Source organism: Ursus americanus, chromosome 21, assembly GCF_024610735.1.
Source record: "Ursus americanus isolate L20-20 chromosome 21, mUrsAme1.1.p, whole genome shotgun sequence".
NCBI classification, from domain to species: Eukaryota; Metazoa; Chordata; class Mammalia; order Carnivora; family Ursidae; genus Ursus; species Ursus americanus.
In genome coordinates, this window is record NC_142147.1 from 16101200 (window position 1) to 16126625 (window position 25426).

General features: G+C 35.6%; 1 long non-coding RNA gene across 1 annotated transcript in view; it reads left to right on the forward strand.

Annotated features, from left to right (window-relative positions):
- The window catches only part of LOC148108225 (uncharacterized), an 87372-nt gene extending 64968 nt beyond the window's left edge, over positions 1-22404 (forward strand). Inside the window, exon 3 of the long non-coding RNA XR_015720848.1 lies at positions 21062-22404. This is a non-coding gene — a long non-coding RNA (uncharacterized LOC148108225). The remainder of the gene's footprint in view (positions 1-21061) is intronic.
- The last annotated feature ends 3022 nt before the right edge of the window (positions 22405-25426 follow it).

Consider the following 25426-nt stretch of genomic DNA (forward strand, 5'->3'; position numbering starts at 1 on the left):
ACGGCTGTGCTAACTCGATGGGGGGCATCCTTTCATGGTGTATACATATATTAAATCATCATGTTGTACCTTTTAAATATCGTACAGTTGTGTCAATTAAATCTCAAAGCTGAAAAGAGGAAAGAAAAAAATCACAGAAAAGAAAATAAAAAAATAAGTACATGATAATATGCTTACCATCACTAGTAATTAAAAAATCTAGTAAGATAATTTTTTTGCCTGAAAAATAAAGGAAACTTTAAGTGCAAGGCAGGGTATTTGAGTTCCTCTTGGTCCCACTGATGATATGCCTACGTAAGTCTGGGTATGCGATTTTTTTCCCCCCTGACTAGAATTCTTACTTTTCTTTTTTGTGAAAGGGAGTAATATTCTCCTTTTCTACTTTCTCAGGTTCATTGTGAAAATCAAATGAAATAGGATACATAAAACATGTTGAAAAATTTAAAATGCAGTGTTGCTGGGATGTCGTTCTTAACCTAAGCTGGATCACTTTGTCTTGACTGCCAAGATAGGTCCTTAAGGAAGAAAAAGGACAGGGATCTCTTTATCTCAATTACATCTTCATTACTAGGTTTCCCAAGTTATTCAGCCATGCACATTATATATATACACATATACAAATAAATACATAAATAATAAATAATACATACATAATTTTGGCCCATGTATGCCTGTTGTACTCTACTTAAAGCCGGGAAATCCATTTGAAGTTGTGACAAGCACATAATGTTAACTGATAGTGAGTTTTCAATGTTCTTCCCTTACAATGCATGAAATTGCATCCTCACCTCCCCAAGTGGAGACTTCTTTCCTAGCCTCGGAGATCTCCAGCCAGGTGTTTATTACGGCTCTGTGCTAGCACCAACTGTGCAACAGGAGATGCAAATTGAAGTCTTTATGTCATTGGTTTGTGGGGCAGCCCACAGAGAAATAAAAATGTGTTTGTAAACTCTGAACATAGGTGGGCATTTTTGAAAGCCTCCAGATCTGACAGAATGATTTCCAACTAAGAGTGCAGTATTGTTTATTACAACTTTGAGTGGCAGTCTAATATATTAAATCAGTGCAGAAGATTGTAAAATGCATTAGCATTAGCAATTTAATACCTTCAACAAATTTAACTGTCACTCAGGAGCATATCTGCCCTTGTAAAAAAAAAAAAAAAAAAAAAAAAAAGCCAGAGATGAAACTCCCTTCTTGATGGGCAATCATGTTCAAGGAGACAAAAGCTTTTCCATGTTCTCAGACACACACAGAAAGGGTACACTGCATTTAGCAAAATTAAGTGGCACAAAATTAATAGAAGCATTTGGCTGTGGTTAGACAACTCGAAGCCTCAAAAAACATATGACAGAATGATGAACTGGGCACCACCTACCACCCAAGAAATCTTGCTCATTAAAATGCATGGGAGATGGCTCTATCACATAACGGACCTCCTGCTTACATAGCCACCTGTGTCCATTAAAAAGGATGTTTATGAAGTGTTCTTAATAGTGTGGTAAATGTTACTGCTCTGATGTTAATTGAAAAAAGAAGAACATAAAACTCCTTATCAAATATAATAACAATATTATAAAATTCTTATTGAAAGCCTATAAAGGAAGAATCACTATTATTGGGCACTATTTGCCAGGCAATGAAATAAGCACTTTATCTATTCTATACTTTCTCATTGAAGCTTTTCAAACAAGTTTGTGAGGTGGTTATTATAAACACTCTGCTAGGGTACCTGGGACACAGTACTTCATGCATGCATTAGAGACGTCAATCTTCGCAGTCACACTATAGCCAACAAATATTTTCCCATCGCACAGATGAGAAATCAATGATTTACTGAAAATAAGTAACTAGCCAAATTCTCATAGGGCCACAATACTTCCTAATCATATCATTATCCAACAATAGTAAGATTAGGAAGAGAAAAAAAGTGTTGGCACTGAATATTATTTGGTGGCAAGATTATTTTTGTATAGATTTTGTTTATTAATTTGACAGAGAGCACAAGCGGGGGAGCAGCAGAGGGAGAGAGAGAAGCAGGCTCCCTGCTGAGGAGGGAGCCTGATGTGGGACTCGATCCCAGGACCCTGGGATCATGACCTGAGCTGAAGGCAGATGCTTAACCTACTGAGCCACCCAGGTGCCCCAAGGTTAAGTTTATTTTAGAATTTTAATATTTTAAACAAGGAGCGTGTGGGTGGGTAGATGGATAGATAAATATTATCTACTCAGTAACTTTTCAATCATATGTGTACTCAGAATAATCTAGTAATTGAGTAGCTCAGTGGTGAGGAGGAAAAACTGGTCCTTGCTTCCTCATGACCACCAACTTCTAGAGTGTTTTATTTTGTGCCTCCTCTACTCCAGCCCATCTCCTGGATCCTGTGGAAGTTAACTTCCCACTGTTTTGCAGGTGCATCAGAAATACATCTACATTGAGTCAGATTATTTCACATTGAAAAGAGCCACAGCACTTATCATTCAAACCTAATGTAGTCATCTTATTTCTTAAGTAAGGAGGGCACGTATTGCATGGTGCACTGGGTGTTATACGCAACTAATGAATCATTGAACTTTACATCAGAAACCAGGGATGTACTGTATGGTGACTAACATAATATAATAAAAAAAACATTAAAATAAAAAAATACATAATTTATTTTATAAACATAAATATAGCCTAATGTAAAACTGAAATAATAATACTTATTTTGAGTTAACACACAAATTTCAAAGTATAGTTTCTGGCATGTTATGAACACTCAAATTGTAGTTTCTTTTTTTACTTGATTTCCAAAAATTCCTACTTAATCAAAATCCTGGAGATCTTATCAGGCTTTCTTCTTCTCTGTAGGAAAGTGGACAAAACTCCAGACCATTCTTTGTTTTTATTTTTTAAAAAAAGTAAAGATATGTACAACAAAGAATTTTGGATATATACAAAAGGAGAGAAGAGAGTCCAATAAACTTGATGTAGTTCACTTCCATCTTCTTTCATGTCCTTTTTCTACTCTAGTATCCCCCACCACTTATTATTTTGAAGCAAATAATTTCTTGTAAATCTTTAATTTTTTAAAGATTTTATTTGAGAAAGAGAGAGAGAGCGAGCACGCACAGAGGGAGAAGCAGGCTCTCTGCTGAGCAAGAAACCCAACATGGGGCTCAATCCTGGGACCTTGGGATCATGACCTGAGCAAAGGCAGATGCTTAACTGAGTAAGTCACCCAGGTGCCCCCTTGTAAATCTTTCAGTATCAATCTCTAAAAGGTAAGACTGTTAAGAAGAAAAGTATTTATTGTCACATCTTAAAAATAAGATTAATTCCTTAAATAATCACTATCCAATCAAAGTTCACATTTCTTGAATTTTAATTCAATTCTTGTATTCATTTGAACATGAATAAGGTCTGTTTATTGTAGTTTTGTAATTATTTGATGTCTTCTACATCCTTTATTTCCTTTTGTTCTGTAGGCTTCTCTTAATCTGTTGCTCTTACATATTTTTGTTATAGAAATTGGGCTGCTCGTCCTGTAGATTTTTGTGCAGTCTATATTTTAATGCTTACATTCCTAGAGTGTTACTTAATGGGCCTCTAATGCTTATGTTACCTGTAATCATATGAAATTGTTTATATTCAATTGGTTTTGATGTACAAAATGGCATTTTTTGTAGTTCAACCTGATATTTTCTGTAAATTGGTAGTCAGAGCTAGAATAGATCTAGCTAGCCTCTGATAACTTGCCTGCTTCAAATATGATAAGATCTTTTATATTTTCTGCTCCAGACTGCTAGACTGCCCACAGTCTATGTACCATGGATGTTTTTTGGTATTTTAGGTTGGTCATTGTTTTGAGGTTTTTCAGTGCATAAAGATAATATATATAATAATTTAAAGGTGCATTCACATTGACATTTCCAAATTAACTCAGGTTTTCACTTATCCATTTTATATCACATTGCTGTTTAAACATGGTAAAATTCCAACAACCTAGTGAACTCATTTTCTTTATGCCACAGTATATATAACAGTATCAACATTACTAAAATATGATGACTGAAAAGACTTTGGTTCATTGACTTACTTGTTGACTTAGAGTCATGTATATCCAGAGGACTATAGCCTACTAGAAATGTGCAGAAAAATTAAACAGTTTCCCTCTATGTGGTTATGCTGACAACTGGATATATAATAACATCATAATTTCATGCCACTTTTAATTTTTGGAATTGCTTTTTAATTGTTGTAAAACAAGTATGTGCAAAGTGTATAATCGTTCCAGGATCAATCTACTGAACAAGATCTATACGTATTAAATCTGGCTTCTATCTCTGTTGCTCTCATCCTTCTTTCTCCCTTTCCTTAAAGGTTATTCTTTTATTTTACAGTTCTTTTTCTGGAAATAAAAGATAATCCAAGTGTGTGTGTGGTAGCAAGCAGTACATATTCATTCCATCTTGATTTTTTCACTTAACAGTATCTACTAACAGTGATGTATTCCTCATTCTTTCTTAGGTGCATAATACACTGTTAGGTTAGTCTCATATTTATGCATTTGCTACAATTAATAGCCTTGTTCATGTCTTTTTAATATGTTGCGACTGTATCTTTGGGATAGATTCCAAGAAGCGTGTTTCACAAAATAATAAATGAATATGTCATTTTTCTAGGTATAGCCAAATTTCCTTCTACAAGAGTTTTAGCATTTGGTATTCTTGTCAGCTATGTAGAAGAGGTCTAGTTCTCCACAGTTTTTCCACAGACTGTGTCTCAAGCTTCTGGAATTTTGCTAGTCTGATGGGTGAGAAAAGCAATGTCAGCAAAGTGTTAATTTGTGGGGCACCTGGGTGGGTCAGTTGGATAAACATCTGCCTTTGGCTCAGGTCATGATCCCAGGGTCCTGGGATTGAGCCCCACATCAGGCTCCCTGCTCAGCAGGGAGTCAGCTTCTCCCTCTCCCTCTGCTGCATTCTCTCTCTCTCTCTAATAAATAACTTAAAAAAAAGTATTAATTTGCATTTCTCTCTTTTTTTTTTTTTTTTTTTTGAGTCAAGTTGAACATCTTTCCAAGTGGCTGGGACATATTCATGTTTCTTTTCATTTGAACTGTCCAGTTTTTCTTTGGCATTAAGGGCACTTTTCTTCCTTATTCTTTCTTCTCTGCTTCTTTATATATTTGGGATACCAATCCTTTGTCAGTGATGTAAGTGGAAAACATTTTTTCCCACCTTGTTGTCATTTTATTTTACTTATCTTACTAAATTTTAGTCAAATTTATCAGTCCTCTTATTTTTAAAAAAACTGGTTTCTTTCATTGGCTTCGATGAAAACTAGTTTTCTTACTTCCTGGGGTCTTTTTTGAGGTTTGGCTTTAACCTTTCCCAGTACAACCTTATGAACAAGGGTTCTAGTTGCTTCATGTCTGTATTCAATGAGCATGAGCTGAGATTTACTGAATGTTTTCTACTTGAGTTACTTTGTCTTTCCACGGGTATTTATGATACCTTCTTTGGCTTCCCTATAATACATACAGAGTGATGTGATTGGTATCTGACAATTGAGGGGGTTACAAATCATGCAATCTTCCCAAAGAATGGGCTGTTGCTTTGCAGCTAAAAGCAAGAATTTTGCTATAAAGAGATGTGTGATGTCACATGGAGGATTACTACCTGTGGACAATGCTAACAGGGACCTGTGTATGCCCCCCTTGGGGAGGGAGCAGTCTTGAGACTTCCAACTAATCCTGAGCATACAAATCATCCTCTATATTTTCTTTTTCCTTGACTTGGGTATATTTTACTTGTTAATTATTTTTATAATGTTATACTCTCAAGGTGCCAAGTTTCATATTTTGCTTCTCCTTTGCAAACAATTTTTTTTATACTTGGAATTAGGTATGCACAGCATGGAGGCACAATTAATTGATCACACTATGGCAAAATGCATACGTATTTTCCTTTTAGTTTGAGAATAAAAATATTGAAAAGATAGCATTAATTATCTTTAAATTAAGCAGTTATATATACACCCAAGCAACAGAAATTTCTCTACTCTCCTGTCTTTACCATCAACTTATCAATAGAACTTGCAGTCTAGTGACAGAGACAGACAAATAATACAGTGCTATCTCAGTCATGTTTTTAGAAAGGTAAATTGGGAAGCCTAAAGGAATATTCACTGTCTTAAAATTTCAAAGTTTAGAATTAGACAACTTTTGACTTTGTATTTGGGAGGAGTGTGTTTTTCAGAACAGATAGGAGAAAACTAGTTTTGGTTTTCAGCCTGATCATAATGCTGAAAATTCTGAAGGTAATTGACAGCTTCCATAAAGGCACTTGGTGTATCTGACCAAGTTCTCCAGAGTCTGAGATGGGTAAGCCATGGAAGCAGCTTCTTCACACGGCCCCAGGCATGTACAGGTTAAGGTCCCATTCCATGTCCATGACTTACAGAAGAAAGTATGGTTTTTGAACTTCTTACTGGGATGATTCTTGCTTAAAATTACAGAAACATTCAAAACAATATCAAACCTACCAGTTAGAAATTTGATTTATGCTGACCTTGGTAATTTGATCTGAGGCAAACTGAGTGGTAAGTTGCATTGATTTTTCTAGTTCATCTAGCTAAGGAAGGGCTGTTTCAAGTAGTTAACTGGGGTTTTTACGTTTTATGCTTTTTTAGGCCCATTTTAACTCTTTAAAAAGATAACTGATTGTTTTTTGTTTATGTTGCTGTTTCCCTTTGTTTTATTATTTATTGTGTCATCTTGAATTAAAAAAACAATATGCTCTTATATGGTTATGGGTTTCCCTAATATTTATAAATGTAGGTATAGGTCCCAGAAATTTGTGATATCTGAATTTATGATACCTGAAAATAATAGTTCATTGTATCATTATTGCTAGGGAAATAATTAGTAACTATCAATAATGTTCTAGAAATAACAGCATATAGTGATCACCTGTATTCTAGATGCTGTGCTAGATATTTTCCTTGATCAAATTTAATCTTCACAGCAATCCTGTAGATTTGCCCTGTTTTCACTTGTATAGACCAAATTTCAGAAATTATCCAAGTTTATACTCCTAGTATATTGACAAGTTAGGAATTACCTACGTGACTCTTTAGATCCAATGTCTGTGACTTAGCTACAACGCAAACAGCATGACCTACCTTGAATCAATTAGTCCATTTTCCCATTACGTTTGAAATGAAATGCATTTTTGAATTTTAATGGACTTGTGAAAACATTCTGCTGTGGATTATTACCACATGTACAGAGTCATTCAACAAGTCAATCTATTGATAATGATTATGGTTCTGACCAGAATAAATTAAGGCTTATAGAAGGCAGGATGCATTTTGTCCCAATGAACTCCATTGAAATGAACTTTCAGTGAACAGAAGGATGGGGGTGAATTCATTAGCATTTTTAGAGGAGGTAACAAAACTCTAGGTCTCAAAAAGTCCCACTGTAGAAACAAGATTTCTATAATGAAACTCTTTGCTAGGATTTTGAGTGTAATTCAGCATTTTAGTATCCTATCATATGGTAATCAAAAATTTTCAGGGAATTTATGTGAATTTCCCTAACATAGTAGTGAAAACTTGTGGAGAGGTAGCATGCCTACTTTGTTCATTATCCTATTTGCAGGATTTTGCACAATGGGTGTCTCGTTATAAGAGCTCAGTTGAATCCAAACAATTGATTTATTATTAATAACTTATTATTAATCACCATTCTTGACTCAGATCTAAGATCTACTGGCATCCCGATCATTTTGACCTAGTCTTTCATTACTCACATTCTGCCCATTTCTTGTACTATATTGACGTTCTTGTTGTAGTCCCTTTGCTCTGATAGTCAGAATTTTCTGGGACAAAACTTTCAGTTAATACTTTGGGGCTTTTTAGTCTGAGATTATTGATAACCATTTCTACCTCTGGAAATCCCATCCTAATATTAGTACTCTAACCAAAAGCCCTGCTGGGTTCATCCCTATAGCATATTAGAAGATGTCAGAAGGATTATTGAGAACTAGGAAGAATAATACAAGGAATGTCCTTTCACAAGCCAAAAAACCCACTGCTGGTCTTGGTTGTTCTGTTGTTGTGTATGTTTTCATGAAAGCCTTATTTAATAGAGGTAAATGATACTACTTAACTTATAGTGAAATGTATTGATTTTCTCTGCTTCCTCAAAGGTGACCTCCAGGCAATTGTGGACTCTAAATTATAGCAAGGCAAACAGATATTATAGATTTAGCTCAGCAGTTTGAAATCTGTCAGCCAGTTAATTCCCACCTCCCTTTACAGTCCATTAAATACTCTATTTTTAATTGCAGTTATAATATTTATTTTTTCACTCTCACCTGTTTGGATATGCTGCATTTCTTTGGTAATTTCTCTAGAGATTTGTGCTTGGATTTAATTTATTTTCTTTCTAATATATTCAGTGCATTTGTCCTTTTATTCAAGTGTGCTTGGAATCTGTTTGAAGTCGATTTTCCAAAGTTTGAAATAAACTTTTTTTTTGAGAAAATGGAAAAAAGTGTGCATAACTTTAAGTGAGGCAAACATACCAAGGTCCTTCCTTGTTCAGTCCATGAGATCGATATATCCTATATATGGGTGAGAAAGCTAGTGTAACAAACTATCTGATTCTCAGAGTCAACTCATATAACAAAAGTGTCAAGATTTACTTGTTCTCACTGCTAAATTTAATTTTATTTCCTTTTGATACATACACTCTAACATCATAATTAAATGACTACGTAGGCTGTTATAAAGAAAAAACAAATATATGAGAGAAAATATTTATAAAATAGAATATACTCTTGTTTTCAGTTATAGGTCTAATAATTAATTTCTACCTTCAATAGTAACTAAAGCATGAAAACAAAATTTCTTACATTTCATGATCATATTTTCAGTGTTGAGTGTTAAATGTGACTATAAAGAAGAAATGACTTGGGTTGATTTTTGTTATGATATAAACATATTTAATTCATTGATTTAATCCATTTCCTAAACTGAAAGTTATGTGATATGTTGTAATGCTGAATGACACTAACTCAGTGTTAGTCATATCACTTATTAATTCAGTAAGCCTTTTTTCAATGTCTCCTGTGAGCTAAAACCTAGTTCTTATTCTTCAGCACTAGGGATTAAATGTGGAGGAAGACAAATTCAGCTCCTATCCTCAAAGTTCAGAGCCTTGGCCACCTCTTCCTAAGTAAATTGGTGGTATAATCAGCACCTTTTATAAGTAAATACTGTCCTGTTTGTATTTAATATTTAATATGCATTTGCATACCTCATTTATTTATTAGTGCTTGACATTCAAATGCCTTGCACATGGACTGTTATTAAATATAATGCTGGGTAGTTAATTTTGGACAGGATAAATGAAAACATGAATTAAAGAAAGAAAGAATAAATAAGTGGCTAAAAAAGTCCCTCCTGGTAATTTAGCAATAATAAGCAAATCTGTTTCTCTTATATTTCTGGAAATCTCCAAATAGGAAAGTTAGTCCATTTTAATCTAATGCTATCCATTTTTTGTCTTTATAATTGACCTTATATATATAACTTTTTTATATTAGATACCTTATATTAAATACTATAATTGACCTTATATATATAACTTTTTTATATTAGATACCTTATATTAAATACTATACTCTGGAAAGTTACTCATGAATTCATGTCACTTTGCTTAGAAATTTCCCATTTTTATTTTTCTCCCATTTTTATTTTTATTGGCATCATGAGTCCATTTTTGACAGAATTCATAGAGAAGAGATCATTGAAACCTTCATTATCTATGATGAATAAGGGAAGCAATTAATATTGGGCCTTTTACATATGAAATTTATAATTTTTACATGATTTCTTTTATTCTATACAACTTCAATATATAGCATGTTAACTGGTTCTCAATGTCTTAATTAGGGCCATTTGAATCAAACAGCACTGATGTGTCTATGTTTAGCAGCTTGGAGCTGAATGTTTAATACACATACTTGAAAAATTTGAATGAGGACAACAGAAGTGTGGTTTCAAAGAAAATATGCAAAGTGGGGCTCCTTGGGAATAATTAATTTTTAAAAAGTCTTTCAAATATGTCAATTATAAATAAATCCCAGCTATCGGGACAATGATAAATGTTTGCATTATGATAAATACAGTTAAAATATTTCTAACTGAAAATAAATATTAGAGATAAATTTTTAGTATCAGCATGGCTGTGATGTGCATTGACAAAAAGCTGGAGCTGGAGTAGCTGTCAGGAGACCAGTTTCTAGGGGAGATTCAGCTGTTGATGGTAGGCAAGTCCCACGTGTTCTTCAGGCATCAGTTTTTTTCAGAAAATAATGGCTTAGGAAATGCATTTTGTTTCCTGTCTAGCTCTTCCAGCACATGATTCACTTATTCCCACATTAAATGGCAAATAGCACTTATAATAATAAATTCTAATTTATAAAATAGCTATTTTGAAGTTACAGGAGTAAAAGGCATGACATAAGGAGTATGGTCTGTGATATTGTAATAGTGATGTAATGGGCAGATGGTAGATATAGTTGTGAACATAGCATTAATGTATAAGCTTGTAAAATCACTAAGTCGTACACCTGAAACTAACATAACACTGTGTATCAACTATATGCAAGAAAGAAAAGAAGGAAATCTCTATTTGGAAAATATATGGAATGACAGACATGCTATTTTGAACAATACTAAAACTATTGCAGCAGATGATAGAAATAACCATTAATTCTTCTCCTCCCTTTATTCATGCCCTTGCAATGTGACTTCCCAGATCCTACTTGGAAAAAATTGAGTCCCTTTCCAATTTCTTGACTCTGGCATGCCTGCATGACTTGGTTCGGCCAAGAGAATGAACTAGAAGCAGTGTTGTGCCAGCTTGGGGGTTAGTTCCCAGAGGCCTTGCAAACTTCTGGTTTCTCTGTCGGAATGCTGAGCTCTAACCTAGGATATATTGCTGCATGGATCAATGACAGCATAGATCAGATACCCATCAGCCAAGCCCTGTGAGAGAGTCCAGTCAAAACTGGCACAGCTGCTCAAACAGCTGGCCATGTATGTTTCGGTAAGCTCAGTAGGGACCAGAGCAAGCAGTTTAACTAAGTCCCAAATCCCAACCTCCTAAATAGTGAACTGAATAATTTTTTTAAAAATAACTTTATTGCTGGTGGGCGCGGGGGCTGGGTGGCTGTGGGTTAAGCTCAGGTCATGATCTAGGGTCCTGGGATTGAGCCCCCTGTTGGGCTTACTGCTCCGTTGGGAGTCTGCTTCCCCGTCTCCCTCGTTCTCTTTCCGCCCATCCCTCTGCTCGTTCTCTCTCTCTCTCAAATAAATAAAAATCTTAAAACAAAAACAATAAAAACCTTTTTATTGGAGGGAGCGTTTTATCATGCAGCAAAAGCTAACTGATGGAACTATGAAGTCCTAAGTCCTCCAAGATAAGAGTCATAAAATAGATGCAAATATGAATTAGAAACAGATTTTTGTCTTCTGGATTTTGTAATCTGATCAGTGTTATAAGAAATGAACTCAAGGAACTACTTCAGGAGTATAAAAGTGGTAGTTTTATAAGAGAAGAGCAAGATATAAGTAGAAAGAGTAAGACTGAGGGAAAGATATGGAAAATAAAAAATAAAAGTTATTTTATCAATGCAAGCATAATGTAATATATACAATAGTGTAGTGCCTCTTCTATGTTAGAAGCTGAAATATTTTATTTTATTGAAATCAATGAATGCTTTTTATTCATTTCCCAAATCTCTATTATGGTCATCTGTATTTTATTATATGAAATAATGGAATTTTGTGTGCCTGTTTTTATTACTAAAAAAAAAAAAGGAACAAACTTGAAATAGCATTGTTCCATCCCATTGACAGTGTTGCATACTTTGTCAGTTAACTGTTCAGTGGTACAGAGTAAAATAAGGTAAAAGCCAAATACTTATTTATCTTTGAGTCTGTCATTGTGATGGTCTGTTTTGACTTAATTGAAAAGTACGTAGAAGCATTCATATCAAAGTCACACAATGATGTTGATTATTTGCACGATATCAAAGTGATGAAACAGAAAAGCTTCCTGTTAAGAAAAAGCCAGATTACTTTGGTTTCTTTTGCTAGAAAACAAAGGAAATAATCCACAATCTATTGGTTTAAAAAAAATCAGTAAACCTCAGGCTTTCAACAGTCCTCTAGGATGATTTATTACAAAATTTTGTGTGGATGTATATTATCCGGTATGGCAAATATGAGTTGTTTTGAATTAGGTTGCTGTTATAATTAGTCAGGAAGAGACTTACACCTCTTTTAGAATAATTCAGTTTCGTGGACATGACTTGACAGGTGCTATCTTTCCCATGCTACAAAACTCTATAACAGACTGCATAAAGTTATGTTGAAAAATCTTTTACCTTTTATATAAGTGAGAAAACATTCCATAAACCAAGCGGAAAATATGTATTCTAACATAGAATATAGGTAACTCAGACTTGCTGAAACTATTCCATTTCTAATAACCATCCTATTATACTCATTAATATTATTTTATGGTTGTCAGACAACACGTGTTATTTTTGTTTGGAAAGATCAAGTCATTTTATATTGACTATGATATAGCATTAAGATGAGTACATGTGTATCAAAGGAAAATTTTTTTTTAAGATTTTATTTATTTGAGAGAAAGTGAGAGAAAGAAAAGACAAGCAGGGGGTCAGGGTAGAGGGAGAAGCAGACCTCCCAAGGAGCAGGGAGCCCGATGTGGGACTCGATCCCAGGACCCTGGGATTATGACGTGAGCTGAAGGCAGACACTTAACTGACTGAGCCACCCAGGAACCTGGAGGGGGGGGAATTTAATAGAGATGTTGATTGGCAGTACGATATTTAAATCCAAAGTTTAGAAATTAGGTTAGTGCCTGAGATAGAAATGAGACTTTATTAAGCCAAGGAAAGGGATTACATGGGATCTCCTGGAGTGTCAGCATGGAAGGGAGGGGAGGGGAGGAGAAGAAAGAGGGGAGACAAAGAGGGTAAAGAAGAAAGGGGGAAGGGAGTCTGGGTTAAAAGATGAAAAGGAAGATGTAAAGAGGCCTCAGCAGCAGTGGTCACTGAAACAGGTAAAGGGTGTGAGTAGGTATGGAAGTCTGAAAGGAGGGGACTAGGAAGGGACAACAGATAAGAGGGGAGGTGACAACATTGAAGATGGAGCATTCTTTTCTGGGGTTTGGCTATAAAAGGGAATAGAATATGTTTGGAAAGCTGGAGTAAAAAAGGGTTCCTAAGGAAGTTTTTGTTTTGGATATTTTAAAGATAGAAGCTGTCAGTGTGTTGACATGCTGATGGCACGATGCTGTAGAGACAGAAAATTAAATGCTGTAGAAGAAACAGGGGATGATTTGTCTGTAAAGTCAATGATTAGATGAGGGCAGACAGGCACCAGGACCACATCTTGCAGATGGTTCTCCCAGCTCACTAAGCCATATGTACGATGACATGGGATCACTAAGGGACCTTCTAATTGTTATGCCAGCATATTAGGTAGTTGTCCCATTAAGAAAAATAAGAACACCAAAAAGGGTGCGCAGACATTAGTTCTTTCTGTCTACATATCAAAAAGACTTCTGTTAAATAGCAAAAGTTCAACCAAGTAAATTTAAAAGATCTAATTGGATTTATTAATCGATTCATGAATCAGGTAGCATCCCCTCTAGCAAGTAGAGGGAAGATCCAGGGAACTACAGAAAAGGAAAAATTTTTAAAGATAAAGAGGGGGCAGAAAAAAGAAAATTATTAGCAAAGAATCCACCATTTTAGGCAAAGTCACCCTCCTAAGGAGAACAGAAGAGGTCTTTCAGTAAAGTTCTTAGTATTGACCAGGAAATTCCTACATTGACTGGTTAAAGTTTATGTTCCTGGGGGGGAGGGGGTTGCATTAAGTTAGATATTAAATTTTGGCTAAGTAACTTGGGGCCTTAACTTAAATGGTGCCATTTTGGGCCTGTGGTTTTCTTTTTAACACTTTGCATTAAAAAATATTTCTTCTTCAAATTTTGTATTTTCTCCTGCCTAAAACAAAATTGCCTTTGTTAGGTGACAAATGTGGTTTGTTTTTGTTTTTGTTTTTTTTATTACGTTTCAGTTAGCCAGCGTATAATACATCACTAGTTTTTGGTGTAGTGTTGAACGATTCATTAGTTGGGTACAACACATGTATTTTTAATATAATCTTAATCTAACCTGAAACACTTTGTGTTATTGAATACTTTGAGATTGTGGCTATAACAAACCATTAAAGATTTTTATAATCAAAGTGAATCCAAGGGGAAAAAAAGCATAGAATACAAAAATCAAGTGTCCTTTTTGGTACTAATGATCAAAGGCTGTGTTTTGACACTTTGAAATACGAGTTGTTATTACTCATCCTTCCAGAGGTGATGTTCCACCAGATACCTGCTGTTCTTGGACATAAAAACATTTTATCAACTATTTGGACATTATAACTGAAAGTGACCCGTTTGGCCTGAAAACATGTACACTTGACCCTTGAACAACGCAGGCGTTTAGAGGTGCCGACCCTTAGCACCGCTGAAAATCAGTGTATGACTTTTGACTTCCCCAATACTTAATTACAAATAGCCAACTGTTGAAGCCTTACCAATAACATAAACAGTTGATTAACACATATTTTATATGTGTTTTATATACTGTATTCTTACAGTTAAGGGAGCTAGGGAAAAGAAAGTGTTACTAAGAAAATCATAAGGAGGAGAAAATATCTTTTCAGTACTGTATTTATAGGAAAAAAAATACATATATAAGTGGACCCATGGAGTTCAAACCCACGTTGTTCAGGAGTCAGCAGTATACTGTTTTGATACCCTGTCGCCCCTCCCCCAAAATTTTAACTTTGATTTTTGGTTTTAAATGATCTCAGTCTGCATTTTCTGCTAATACCATAAATGTGAATCATACTCCCTAATTATTTGCTTTTTATATAAACTTTGAAACTTAATTTATAATCCAGAAAAATGGTCACGATAATCAATTTATAAAGTGCTGATAAAAAAAGAACTTTCTCAAATGGATAGATGATATCCCTGATAGCGTGGAACAGCTGTTGGACAAGGTAAGAGGAAATGAAGTGAAGCAAGAGACTTTTCAGGGGTGGGGACTCTGAGAAGCAGAATATGCAAACACGTAATTTTACATAGAGAAAAATGTTCTCTATAGATCCATGCATTCAACAGTATTTCCTAGAATCACAGAATGTTAGAGGTAAAGGGACCTTAAAAGATCATTATCTCCTTTATTCTTTTTGAAGACTTTAATTATTTGAGAGAGACAGAGTGAGCAAGCACGGGAGAGGGTGCGCACACACGAGTAGGGGGAGAAGGTGAGAGAAGCAGACTCCCCGCTGAGCAGGGAGCCTGATGTGGGGCTCGATCATGACCTGAGCTAAAGTCAGACACTTAATCAACTGAGCCATCCAGGAACCTCAAAGATCATTATCTCCTCTAGAAAATAAAGACTAAGGTCCAAGGAGGTAAGTGAGTTTCTCAGTATTCTCTATCAGCATAGGATGACTTCCACAGAGCATTAATATTTTAAAAGAACATGGTCCTAATGTCAGCAGGCAGGGTGAAAATTGCCCTTGAAAAGTCTTTAAATCACTCCTAAAGTACAATATAGAGACAAAGCCTCTCTGTGTAAGTCCAGTAGGGCATTTTCCTCTAATATGGAAACATACTGCTTTTTCTCCCATTGAATCCCTGATGAAGCAAGTTGGCTTTGTTTTGAAGAGGCCAAGTTTCATGAAAAAAGAAAAAGACATTATAAGAAAGAGGGAGATGAGCTCAGGGGATATCCCTGTTATGTTCTTTGGGCATAAAAGTGTCTTAAATCACTCATCTCTCTTTATATCCTTGTACTTGTCCCCAAATCCTGTGCTTTCTTTTGAATTTGCTTTCCTGAGCATATAGAGAGGAATTTATGTTACATTTTTAAATACTTATATATTATTGGATAATTGACTTAGAAGGTTTAAGTGTGTGGATTTCAGTTGACTGTGATTTCCACTTCACTATATATTCATGTAAAATAAGGGTTGTAGAGTCTTTGTTGATTTTTGTTACTGTCCATGCTGCAGTTCTTCTACTCTTCATATCAATAGGTCTTAACCTTAACTGGAAACAGCCATCAGCGAAACCAGCATAAAAACAAACTCCAAGCATTAGGCTCGAGGTTTGGGACCTTTGCAAGAGTAAACATAGAGTATACAGGTACTGTTAGTCAAACCCAAGATTTAGATGGCCACGTAACTCTCGAAGATTGTATTCCAAGAAAATGTATTTATTTTAAGGTACCTCAGAATTCTCTGGAAGTCCCCTTTAGGAAGTAGAACAGCAAACAATCACATTTTAATAAGAATATATACATATACATAAAAATAGACCTACAAATTGTTAAGAGTCCTAGCCTCATGTAGTTAAAACCGAAGAAAACTTGTGCATACAGGAAATATTTGCAAGGTAATGGTAGAACAAAGGCAAGATAAGTCAGCACAGGGAATTCTCTAGATTCAGACTCATGATTTCCTTTTTAAATGGTATAGAATTCAACTAGTGGCTCTTGGGCTCCTAAAAAGTAATATGGCCTTCAGTAAGTCAATTCACTTTTTCCCCATGCATTTACTGGTTATTTTCCTATAGACTATGCCATGTTCATACATCCCATCTCACCATCATTATTTCAGTGGTGACAATGGCAATTTAGGCATTTATCTTAGCACCTAAAACACTTTGAGCTGAAATGTCATGAATAAAAGCTGTCACCTAAACAAGAAGATGTGGTATGTATATACAATGGAATATTACTCAGCTATGAAAAAAAAGAAATCTTGCCATTTGCAATGACATGAATGGAACTGGAGAGTATTATGCTAAGCAAAATAAGTCAGAGAAAGACAAATGCCATATGTTTTCACTTGTTTAGGAATTTAGGAATGGAATTTAGGAAACAAAACAGGTGAACATAGGGGAAGGGAAGGAAAAATAAGATGAAAATAGAGAGGGAGACAAACCGTAAGAGATGCTGAACTCTAGGAAAAAAACTGAGGGTTGCTGGATGGGGGGGGGATTGTGGTAATTGGGTGATGGGCATTAAGGAGGACACATGATATAATGAGCACTGGGTGTTACATGCAACTAATGAACCACTGAATTTTACCCCTGAAACTAATAATACAGTGTATGTTAATGAAATTGAATTTAAATAAAGAACTTAAAATACCCAAAACTGTCATCTAAAAAAAAAAAAAAAAGTTTCATGCAGAGTTACCCAGGGTCTCAAAAGTCAATGAAAAGTTACCAAGGAACCCTCCTGCAGAAGTGATGTTTGCATCTTTAGACTCAAATGCAGTAAGTGTCAATAACTAATAAGTTGCATCCTTTGTAATTCCTTCCATCTTTTGGTTTTATATATCAAAACAAAATCCTTTGCTTACCTTGTTTGCCTACTAATTACAGTTTTTCAGATATTGTTAATTTTTGGAACATGAAACTAATTAACCCTATTAATGGGCTAAAATGAGAGTGTTGTTTTTCTAAGACATAGTTGTCCCTATATACTCAGACATTTTGAGCTGTTTGGTCATATATTAAATAAAATATTTTGTGCCTTTAAAAAGATTTCTGATAATGCTTCTTGACTTTTTCTCAGGAGCTCTGAATATAATTCTGATTTTATTTTTCAAAATGATCTTCATCTCCTTTTATTGGAAAATGTCACTTCATCAATCCTTTAGCAATAAATTCCTGCTGTGGCTTGACCTCTCTCAGTAACTTTTGTGACTTTACAATTCATCCTTTAAGTGGAGCTGTCATTTTGGTATGATCCTTGGTTTAATCCTGTTAAACTCTTGCAAGCATCCCATTTTATATATGTTGAACACTTAGTTGAAATGTAAGGCACTTCTACAATCCATTTTTCATTTCCAAAGCGCTGCTATAGAGACTTCTCCTGAAACTGTGGGCTTTCCAAGCAGATTGACTTGCCTGAAATTGTATTGTCATCCCTTTCATTTATTGTACCTGTCATTTCTTTATCTGTTCCCATTCTACATGGTCCTAAGTGTGTCCTAAAACTCTTCTGTGTTTCTTATAGGGTAACAAAATTCATCCCAAATTCTAGGGGGTGTGAAAGAGATCTTTTTGTCCAAGACAAATACAGTATTCTATCTAGAATTCGTAGTCCTAGTTTTCATTCTGGCCTCATCATCTACCGGCTGTATGACTTGAGTAAATTGCAATTCCCTTTATTAATCACTAGTTCTGTCTACTTCAAATAATTGTCAGTGATACAAGAAGTCCATTGAGAAAAGCGCACAAAGGCATAGCCACCATCTGTGTTACTTTGCCAAGTTTATTTGAAAGAGGATTAGAAAGCTAAAGGGTATTGAGCACCTAATATATACCAAGGACTGACTTTGTGTTTTACACTTACTCGAAAATGTTGCCACAAAAGTTTCAGAGGAAGAATGTAAATGAGTCTTTGCTTATGGGTTGTGTAGATCCATTTTGGTTTAAATAGGGAAAAATGCATTCCATCTTCCAATGTCTACAAGCCCCACTGCCCCCTAGGAAAAAGGGGATGATATTACTTAATGGTAGAATTACTTTAAAGATCAATGAAATCATATAAAGGTCTTTGCAAAATAGCTCACAGGTAGTAGGTTTTCAATAAAAAATAATTAGTGGTAGTTGTTACAGTGGTAGTGGTGGTGGCGGTAATGGGCACACAATTTCCAGCTTATGATAACTTGGTACTCCAAATGTTTCTAACATTTCTAATGTTATATGCATATAAAATGCATATTTCATTTTAATTTTTTAAAGGTGGTAGTTTGATTAGGTGTTCAGGGAGGCCCACAAAACCTGCTTAACTTGTGATAGTGCTAGATTGATTTATTCACGGGACTCTGCAGTTATTTCTTTTTTAAATATTTTTTTATTATGTTAGTCACCATACAGTACATCCTTGGATTCCCATGTAAAGTTCGATGCTTCATTAGTTGTGTATAACACCCAGTGCACCATGTAATACGTGCCCTCCTTACTACCCATCACCAGCCTATCCCATTCCCCCACCCCCCTCCCCTCTGAAGCCCGCAGTTTGTTTCTCAGAGTCCATAGTCTCTCATGCTTCATTTCCCCCTTCTGATTACCCCCCTTTCTTTATACCTTTCTTCTCCTACTGATCTTCTACAGTTATTTCATCCTGAAGTTCCAACCCTAAACATTTGGAGTTTTAAAAATTCTCAAGAAAACTACAATCAACCTATCTTGACAGTGTTTCTTAAAGAATAAAAATGTTTTATAATACTGCTTCAAACTGATGATACCATGAAGCTATTGAGATAGAGACTTGATAAATACTGAGAATTTCTAGTGTAACTTGTTGCCATGAGGAGACAAATCTCAGGTCCAACTGGAGATGGTGTGCCTCCATTCCCATCCCAGAAACAAGTGCCTCACATCAGTCACTGAATCTGTTTTCTTGGCTGTAATGGAAAGTAAGGATTTTTTTTTTTCCCCAAATATTATTGGACATAGACTTTTTTTTTTTTTTTTTTTTTTTGTCAAGCACATTCTATTGCTTGAGTCTTTTAAGTATTTTATTTGTGTTTGTTTGACTGTTTTCAGGCTCTCATTATGATCTTTATTTCAGGGCATTTATTTTCCCAATAAGGTTGCCTTCAGGACATGATGATTGATTTGTTTTTATTGAGTTCTGCTTAAATACCTGGTTGAGTTAATTAATAACCTTTCTTGTTTTACATGAATTGCCTAGGAAAAGTGATATAGAAGCTGACTTTAAATTCATGTTTTTGTTCAGCTAAGAATTCCAAATTTTGTTCCAGAAAATCTTAGTATCTTGCACGTATATAAGTGGTCACAGAAAAGAGAGAGTTTCTGTTATTCATGGTTTCTCAAAATGTTCTGCCCATACGGTTTGTGGTATATGAGATGATTTTAGGTAGTACATGAACTTTGTTTAAAAATATGTATTTAACCTAATGTGTATTAGTAGATGTAAATAGCATCTCAATTCCATTATGTCACAGATATTATTGCTTAGGTGATTACAAAAAAGTTATCTAATGTAAGGCAGATTTAGATAACATATTAAATTAATACATAGATGATATGGGCTTTGGAAACTTGGAGAAAGCAGTATAGAATTTTGCAAACTGCTGGTGAAATCAAAGATTATTGGGGAAAGATGGTTTCCTATTCCCAACTGAGCTTCTGCTTAGTGTGCTGAAAAGTTTGTCATACCACCCTCTGGGAAAATGTGTGACTGAGAGTCCCGTTGTGTATGTGGCCAGAAAGAGATAAAAGAATATAATCTCAAGGGTGTGCATTAGTGGAAATTGGTATGAGAGACAAAGGGGAATGTTACTAATGTGATATTAGTACATGGTAAGTACATAACCAGTTAACAGTGGATTTCACGGCCAAATTAAGCAAGTTTCTTTGCCCCAGGTTTTCTTGTTACTGTGATGATGCTAATTTCAGTGTCGAGCAACAGGAATGGGCTAAAATATAAGCCATTTCCTAAACGCATTTGACCATGGAACCTTCTCTTTAAAAGTTTCTATTAATATTTTAGAGAAGCAGAGTGTTGAGGACAATGCTTAGTGACTATCAAAGGAATAATGTTTGAGGAAAACACATGGAACAGATAACTGTCTTGAACTTTTCAGGGGCAGGAACTAAATTTTACGTATCTCTGTATTCCTAGTGTCTGGACACAGCAAATGTCAAAAAATATGGTATGAAAGCGTAGGTGTAGTAATTCTTCAGATTTAAGGTATTAGAACAGGATGAGGGACCATCTTAATTGTGAATTAAATTGAGTTACTGAGAAGAATGTAAAAAAAATACTGGAATTCGGGAAACTTTGGATCTTACCTGTGAACTTCACTTTTATTAATGTTTCCTGCTTTTTGCTCTGAATTTAGAATGAACTAACTCCATATAGATGAGACACAAGCTCTTCAAATTGAAGTCCAAGAGAAAACTATCTTCCTCAAACCTGTCTTTCCTCCTGCATTACCTGTATTAAGGAAGGACTTCTCCATTCATAAGCTTCATAGAGCCTAAAAGATTCATCAGTTTGTACTTATCCTCTTCTGTATACAATGCCATTACCTTTTTCTGTACTCTCTTCTTTTTAGTATGCTTGGATTACTGTACTTTGTGTTTGTCAAACAAAGTTATCAATATATTATTATAGGATAAATGAATGAATAGCCAATTCCTAATTGCCTTATATGGTTTAGCTTAGATTTTCCTTTGTCCAGAAAAATCTTTCCTCAACCCCTGATGTTGGTTTAAGGGCCCATTATATGTATACATTCCCGTGGTATCCTCTATGTATCTATTTGTGGAATATATGATAAATTACAGTAATTATAAACATAAATGATTATTTCACCAAAATTCTTTAACAGCGTGCTTAGACAGAATTTGTCCCAGGTAAATTGACCCATAGGAGGAGCCCAGTAAATATTTGATAAGTGAATAATTGAGTCTTTATAATTATTAAAAGAAGACTCATTCAGGGGCACCTGGGTGGCTCAGTTGGTTGAGAATCCAACTCTTGGTTTCAATTCAGGTCATGATCTCAGGGTTGTGAGATTGAGCCCCGAGTCAGGCTCCACACTTGTGTAGCTTTCTTGAGATTCTCTCTCTCCGTCTCTCCATACCGCCCAGCCCCACTCACGCACACACACACTCTCTTAAAAAGATAGAGAGAGAAAGAGAGGAGTCAATCGCCTGTCCAGTGTAGTCCCCAAGGTATGTGGTGTGAAAATAAGCGTGTGTGAAAGCCTAGGAACTTAACATTTGCTGCATATGTAAACCAAAGTAACATGAGGGTTACAGTAGTGTGAAATAATTTTTGGTGCCTATTAAAACCAGGCGTTTAATGGTATTGAGGCAAATTTTGCTGTTCATTATCTGTATTTGACTTTTCTCTACACATTTCTTTTACATCCCATTATTTGAATTCTTTCTACATATTACACATGCGTTACATTTAATTCTCGGCTGAGCTGAAGGATGAGGTGGTAAGGGAGGGGGAGGTGCTCATAAAAGAATAGCCTGGGAAAGCAGGTGACATTAGAGAATTCAGTGGTGTCCACAGAACAGGTGACATAAAAGTATCGTAATGAAGAAAGCACAATGCACATGGTATATCCACCAAGAACATGAAACCGTTTGTTTCTGGATGGATGCTGGAGGAAACAATGGGGAACAATTTTACATACTTCCCCAAGGTCCCATGTTTACAGGAGAAACAATGTCAGAATGGCCTGAACTGGGGAAAACCAATTGCAAATGACCTCGCTTGGTAGTCCAAAGGCCGGGTCCTGCGTAGGAGCAATTGGCCATGAGCGGCATGTGGTGTATTTATTTCAAATTCCTCAGCAACTTAATGCATGCTAAAAATTCTAGTTAGTGAAATAACGACTACTTGAGGACATCACAGACTAGCAGAGCTGATGGATTGTGCCCCCTCCCCACTACACATTCCAAGAAGTATTTTTCGTCTATTTCTCGGACATTTATTTTGCATATGTTACAGATCAGGCACCAGGTCCTTTCATACAGATAGATGAGTGGGAAGATACTGTTAGTACTTTTATGAAACCCAAAACCGTGTAGTTTTAAAAAGAAAAAGGTTTTCAGTTCCCTAGTTAATATCTGTCTTTTCAGCTAAACCCTAAGTTCTGCAAGAATGGGGATTTCTCTTGATTAGTTTACCACTCAATGCACAGTCCCTGGCATATACTAGGTGTTACAATTTGAAATGATGTGCAGATATGTCTTTCAACATATTCAAATGTAATGGAGTTCTAGGTATAAGATTTTCATGCTGATAAATGCCACTCAGTGTATAGCAGAGTAGTAGGAAAATAGAAAAATATATAGAACTTCATATGACCTACTGGCTGTGTTTTTTCCATGTCAGAGCTAAATGCTGAGTGTAGGACAAGTGTCGTTGGGATTGACACCATGACTTTTTGACAGGAGACTTCATAATTTGAGATATACTTGTAAAATGCAGCCCCATTAACACCCCCAAATAGGTAGGAAATAAACATGAAATCTGAACTTACTCTAAATACCCACAAAGTACTTTTTCTCCTTGTTGTGACAAGTCACATTCCAAAGAAGTTGAAGCCTAACTTTTTAGAGTCGTTTTGAAATTCTAAAGGCATTTGTCCATAACATTGGAAAAGTTTTGGGGCTAAGTATGGCAGAAAAATCAGCAAATCAGCAAATGCTGGTGGTAGCCTCATTCACAAAAAGTCATATAAAATTTGAAATCTTTCTCTCAAACTTGTATATGGAATCTAGAATGTCTCATTGGTCTTTTATATTTTTTTGGTTCGGCAGAGGGTGATAAGTTTTTTCCTTGTACTTTTTCCAGAAACAAATCTGACCTTGTTGGGCAGATATTGGGCAGATATGTTGGGCTTTTTTTTTTTTTTTTTTAATTGAGGCAAACCCATGATAGGATGGTTTAACAACTATTGTCATTTTTGTCATTGCTGTTATATTCATATTTTATAAATTCCAGAATCGCTCCTCCTCCCCACTCCTCAGCCCCACCCCATCAAATCAACACATCTCATGCCGCAAGATAAATGGTCCAGGTATAAGTGGAGTCACTGTCACTGCTGTCTCTGTTCATCTGTGTATCCTTTCAGAGCTTATAAGGAGCTAAAGCATCTGCTTGGAAGCCTTTGGTGTCCAAGGCTGGTGGATCACCTCTGTCGGGGAGGGAGACAAACTTGCTGAAATGATGCTCAGATACAGGGGAACTCTTTTGGGACTCTTACACAAAGCTCCTAAATCATCTTCTTCAAAAACACTTTTATAGGTTATCTGGTCCATAAGCAAGTTTCCTATAACACAGCACTTGTGTTACTTGTGAGAAAATCCATCCAAATATTGGGCAGAAATAGTAATTTGAAATTTTCATAGTAAAGCTCTCTGTGACCTGCCTTTCTTTCTTTCTTTCTTTCTTTCTTTCTTTCTTTCTTTCTTTCTTTCTTCCTTCCTTCCTTCCTTCCTTCCTTCCTTCCTTCCTTCCTTCCTTCCTTCCTTTCTTTCTTTCTTTCTTTCTTTCTTTCTTTCTTTCTTTCTTTCTTTCTTTCTTTCTTTTTCCCTTCCTTCCTTCCTTCCTTCCTTCCTTCCTTCCTTCCTTCCTTCCTTCCTTCCTTCCTTCCTTCCTTCTTAAAAGATTTTATTTATTCATTTGACAGAGATAGACAGCCAGCGAGAGAGGGAACACAAGCATGGGGAGGGGGAGTGGGAGAGGAAGAAGCAGGCTCCCAGCGGAGAAGCCCGATGTGGGGCTCGATCCCAGAACGCAGGGATCACGCCCTGAGCCGAAGGCAGATGCTTAAGGACTGCACTACCCAGGCGCCCCTGTGACCTGCCTTTCTATACCTGTCACTTACTTGTCCCATTTTAGTTATTTGCATCTACAGCTGACAAGTTTAATTTTCTTACCTGTTTATCTTTAAATATCTTGCCCTATCACCATTATCACTAATGCCATTACTAGTATTACTACTAATAATAACCAACATTTACTGGGCAATTAATATATGCTACATACTGTTCTAAGAGATTTATATACATTGTCTTATTAAAAACAACAATTTGATAAATTAGGTAAAGCAGAAGTCCTGTTCTGTGACCTAATCAAATTTATTTATTTGAAAGCCGAACAATCAGTTAAAAAATAGATAACCTAGACATTTAATTTAAATATATAAATACTCATTCTGGTAGCCAGGCTCTTCAGATGGGTCCTAGTCTTTTCTTTATGTTTCCACTGATTGGAACCCATGAAGACTTTCTCCCTACAAGACATTCTCATAGCAAATTGCCAGTAATTTATGATTTCAGTTTGCTTAAAGTAGAAAAAGTACTTCAAAACACCTAGGAGGGATTTTTGGGTTCAGACTCTTTTTACAGCTATCTCTTTTAACTCATTAATCAAAGGTCTTCTCTTTTGTGGTTCAAAGTTATCTATTTTTTTTTCTAGCACATTCAATATGGGAGAAAAAAAAACCCTTTTCTGACAATACTTACATTTCAGTAGTTTACAGATTATTTAATTAAATCTCATGATTACAGTAGCAGATATAATGGTCATAAACATGTTTGTGAGGAGAGAAAGGAGATATCTGAGTCTTGTGGAGAACTGAACTGGTGGGAACAAGAGTGTGGTATGTATGATGGGTCGGTTCTAGAGAGAGTATCTCATTAGCGAAATCACATGAAATACCATGGAAATCCAACTG